Here is a 5,000-nt window from a genome sequence, read left to right on the forward strand (position 1 = left end):
CTGACTCCTACCTGTGATTCCGATCCGTTCTTGACTGCCTCCCTGTTCTACTGCCCCGGCTATCCCGACCTGCCTTCTGGATCTCGACTACTCTCCAATCTTCAGCCCCTCCGGTAACTCGATTCTGCCTTCTGTCTCTCACCACGATTATTGCCCAGCCCTGGTCTGTACTACTGCCTGCTATTCATCTTGCTGTTGTGTGTGTGTGTGTGTGTGTTCCCCCAGGTCTCCGACCACCAGACGAGCGAGCCCAGATGCTTCATCACCCTCAGCCTGAGACGCCGCTTGATCACTGGGACACACACACACTAGGCACTTTGGACTGGAAACCCCCGGACACTTGGTGACCCCCGGAGCCCAGGTAACCCACAGGACCCTGAAGAACCCCTGAGCCCCAAGCACCCCTGGAACCCCTGACACCCCTGGCACTCCTAGCACCCCTGGAACCGGCACCTCCGAAGACCTCAAGATACACTCACTCCTCTTCCCCCCCCCTGAACCCCTTCAATAAACAACTCTGAATTTGAACTTGCGCTCTTGGGTCGTCTTCTGTCCCTGACAGAACGATCTGACCATCATGGACCCAGCGCACTCCCTGACCACGATGGAGGAAGAGCCAGAGATGACTGCCCTACAGCGACTGGAACGCACTGAGGGAGACATCAATCGGATGGCTGGCGACATCGCTTCCCTTCTCCAGCTAGTCAACCAGCAGCAACAACAGATCCAGCAGCAACAGCAACAGCTTCAGCAGCAGCAGCAACAGTTTCAGCTGCAACAGCAACAGTTCCAACTGCAGCAACAACAGCTAGCCCAAGCCCTGCAACTACTCTCAAATCCGGCTACTCCACCTGCACCCACCCCTGGTTCTTCTGTTCCTGTACCACCGACACTCCTTCATCCCTCCGCTGGAGGTCCCAATGCTGCAGGCCCGGCAGTGCTGCCACCAGATCCCCACGCTCCTGAACCAAAGATTGGGAAACCCAGAACGTTTTGATGGAAACCAGAAGCAAGTAAGACCATTCTTGAGCAGCTGCCGAATCCAGTTCGCACTACAGCCCAGGACTTTCTCAACAGAGGGAGCCAAGGTGGGGTACGTCATCACACATCTCACCGGTCGAGCTCGGTTGTGGGGAACGGCGGAATTCGACCGGCAAACCCCAGCCTGTGCCTCCTTCAGTGCCTTTGAGGAGGAGATGTTAAAGGTCTTTGACCTTGGCTCGCCAACAGCCGAAGCGTCACAAGCTCTGCTCACCATCCGTCAGGGCAATAGGACAGTAGCAGACTTCTCCATTGACTTTCGTACCCTGGCCAGTCAAAGCTCGTTTAACCCAGAGGCACTGGTGCAAGCCTTCCTCCACAGCCTGGCGGACTATATCAAAGACGAGCTTGTTTCCCATGACCCGCCCTCAACGCTTCATGCCGCTATTGACCTTGCCGTCCGCATTGACCGCCGTATACAGACCCGGAGGAGGGAGAAGGGCCGTCTCAGTCAACCTGCCATCCGCACTCGGGTCGATACCTCCTCTGTCCAGCCCCTGCCTGTCAAGTCCCAAAGCCAACTCAATCAGCCTGAGCCCATGGAGATTGGCCGTGCCTCTCTGACTCCCGAGGAGCGTCGACGCCGTCTAAGCTCCAACCTTTGCCTCTACTGTGGTGGTGAAAATCACCGTGTCGCCACTTGTCCGGCAAAAGCCGCAGCTCACCAGGTGTAAGGGAGATCCGGGTGAGCTCAACAAATCTTCAGTCTCCCTCCATCCGAAAAACCCTGCTTCATCTCCGCCTTCAGCTTTCCGACACCACTCATACGTTGGCCGCCCTTGTGGATTCCGGAGCTGAAGCAAACATCATGGACCCTGAGCTTGCACGGCAACTGGGCGTGAACCATCATCAACTGACACAACCCATTCCTGCACGAGCCCTGGATGGGCATCATCTTGGCACTGTCACTCACATCTCCGCCCCTGTGACAATCCTGCTGTCAGGAAACCACCAGGAGTCCATCCAGTTCCACCTCCTACACTCACCTGGCCAACCACTCATCCTTGGATACCCGTGGCTCCGTCAGCACAACCCCCACATCGACTGGGAGACCGGAACAGTCCGTGAGTGGGGAAGGAGTTGTCACCAGACCTGTTTAAGGGGGGCCACCCTGCCCGTTCACCGGGAAATATCTAGCGCTACCCCCGACATATCCAATGTTCCGGCCTGTTACCACAGCCTGAAAGAGGTGTTCAACAAATCCAAGGCGACATCTCTACCCCCACACAGACCCTATGACTGCGCGATTGATCTCCTGCCTGGCACAGCACCCCCCAAGGGTCGTCTTTATTCACTGTCTGCCCCGGAAAGAAAGGCCATGGAGGACTACATTAATGACTCTCTTGCCGCCGGGATAATCAGACCGTCATCTTCCCCCGCAGGAGCGGGATTCTTCTTTGTCGGTAAGAAGGACGGTTCTCTTCGTCCATGCATAGATTACCGGGGTCTGAACGACATCACGGTTAAGAATCGCTACCCACTGCCCTTACTTTCGTCTGCCTTCGAACTGCTGCAGGGAGCCACCGTATTCTCAAAGCTGGACCTTCGCAATGCCTACCATCTGGTGCGGGTGAGGGAGGGAGACGAATGGAAGACAGCGTTCAACACACCAACAGGCCACTATGAATATCTCGTCATGCCCTTCGGCCTCACCAATGCCCCAGCAGTTTTTTTAAGCCCTAGTGAATGATATCCTCAGGGACATGCTAAATACGTTCGTATTTGTGTACCTTGACGATATTTTAATATTCTCAAAGACTCTGTCAGAACACACGCACCACGTCCAGTTGGTCCTGCGCCGCCTGCTGGAGAACTCTCTTTTCGTGAAGGCAGAGAAGTGCGAGTTCCATGCCAAAACCGTTTCATTCCTGGGGTATGTGGTGACCGAGGGCAGCATTCAGATGGATCTCACGAAGGTGTCGGCTGTCACTTCCTGGCCAGTTCCTGAGTCTCGGAAAAAGTTGCAACAGTTCCTGGGCTTTGCAAACTTTTATAGGAGATTCATCAGAAACTATAGCACAGTGGCTGCACCACTCACGGCGCTAACCAGCACTAAACAACCGTACCAATGGACATCAGCTGCTGATAAGGCCTTCAATATCCTCAAGACACGTTTCACTTCTGCTCCCATCCTCCAGATGCCAGATGCAGCAAGGCAGTTTGTGGTGGAGGTAGATGCTTCAGACGTGGGAGTGGGTGCAGTGCTTTCTCAAAGAGCAGCTGAGGATGACAAGATGCACCCCTGTGCCTTCTACTCCCGTCGGCTAACCCCAGCCGAATGCAACTACGACATTGGGAACCGCGAGCTGTTGGCTGTCAAGCTCGCCCTTGAAGAATGGCGGCACTGGTTAGAGGGGTCAAAGGAACCATTCGTAGTGTGGACAGACCACAAAAACCTGGAGTATATCCAAACAGCCAGGAGGCTGAACTCCCGTCAACAGCGGTGGTCTCTGTTCTTTACCCGCTTCAATTTCACGCTCTCCTACCGCCCGGGATCTCGCAACATCAAACCTGATGCCCTTTCCCGGATGTTTCAGAAGGACGAGACCACCGCCATGCCAGCCCCCATTCTTCCCAGCCACTTTGTCGTAGCGGCCCTCACCTGGGAGATCGAGAAGCAGGTCATGGAGGCTCTTCGGGACCAGCCAGGCCCAAGCACCAGCGCCCCCAACCGTCTGTTTGTTCCAGCAAAGCTCAGGTCACCTGTGATTCAGTGGGGGCACGAATCCCGTCTGGCCTGTCATCCCGGCATCACTCGCACCCTTCATCTGGTCCGCCAGCGGTTCTGGTGGCGGCGGATGAGACGGGATATCAGAGAATTCATCCGAGCTTGTCCCACTTGTAACCGAAACAAGACCCCCAACCAGCCTCCTGCTGGGTTGCTGCAACCCCTACTCATACCCAAGAGGCCCTGGTCCCATGTTTCACTGGACTTTGTTACGGGTCTTCCGCCCTCTGACGGACACACAGTTATCCTTACCATTGTTGACCGCTTTAGTAAGATGACCCATTTTGTACCTCTTCCTAAACTACCCTCTGCTAAGGAGACAGCCCAGGTGGTCCTGGAACATGTGTTTCGTATCCATGGCCTACCCCAGGATATAGTGTCAGACCGGGGCCCACAATTTTCAGCAACCTTTTGGAAGGAGTTCTGTCATCTCCTCGGGGCCACCGCCAGCCTATCATCTGGATTCCACCCGCAGTCAAACGGCCAAACTGAACGCATGAACCAGGAGCTGGAGAAGGCACTGAGGTGCATGGCCTCCCAAAATCCCCGGGCCTGGGCTCAACACCTGCTCTGGGTGGAATATGCCCATAATTCACTCACCAGCTCCGCCACCGGGCTCTCCCCCTTTCAGTGTGTCTACGGGTATCAACCCCCACTGTTTGCCAGCCAGGAAGCGGATGCCACCTGTCCGTCTGCTCTTGCGTATGCCCGCCGCTGCCGCCGCACTTGGGCCCAGGCGCGCACTATGCTTCTGAAGTCTGGAACCAGCTACGTCGTCGGTGCCAACCGACGGAGGACCCCAGCACCTACTTACCGGGTTGGTCAGAAGGTCTGGCTGTCTGCCCGGGATCTGCCGCTGCGGGTTGAATCACGGAAACTGGCCCCTCGCTTCATTGGTCCTTTTCCTGTGCAGAAAGTCATCAGTCCAACGGCGGTTCGACTTCTGTTGCCCACTTCCATGCGGGTCCATCCCACCTTCCACGTCTCCAAAGTCAAGCCGGTCCATGAAAGTCCCCTGGTCCCTGCAGCTCCGGCGCCGCCTCCTCCTCGCCTCATAGATGGCGGTCCTGTCTTCACCGTCCGGCGGCTGCTCCGCTCTAGACGAAGGGGTAGGGGTCTCCAGTACCTTGTTGACTGGGAGGGATATGGTCCGGAGGAGAGGACCTGGATCCCGGCCAGGAGGATAGTGGACCGGAGCCTCATCACTGACTTCCACCGACTACATCCTGAT

The sequence above is a fragment of the Engraulis encrasicolus genome, chromosome 2 (genome assembly GCF_034702125.1).
Source record: "Engraulis encrasicolus isolate BLACKSEA-1 chromosome 2, IST_EnEncr_1.0, whole genome shotgun sequence".
Taxonomy (NCBI): domain Eukaryota; kingdom Metazoa; phylum Chordata; class Actinopteri; order Clupeiformes; family Engraulidae; genus Engraulis; species Engraulis encrasicolus.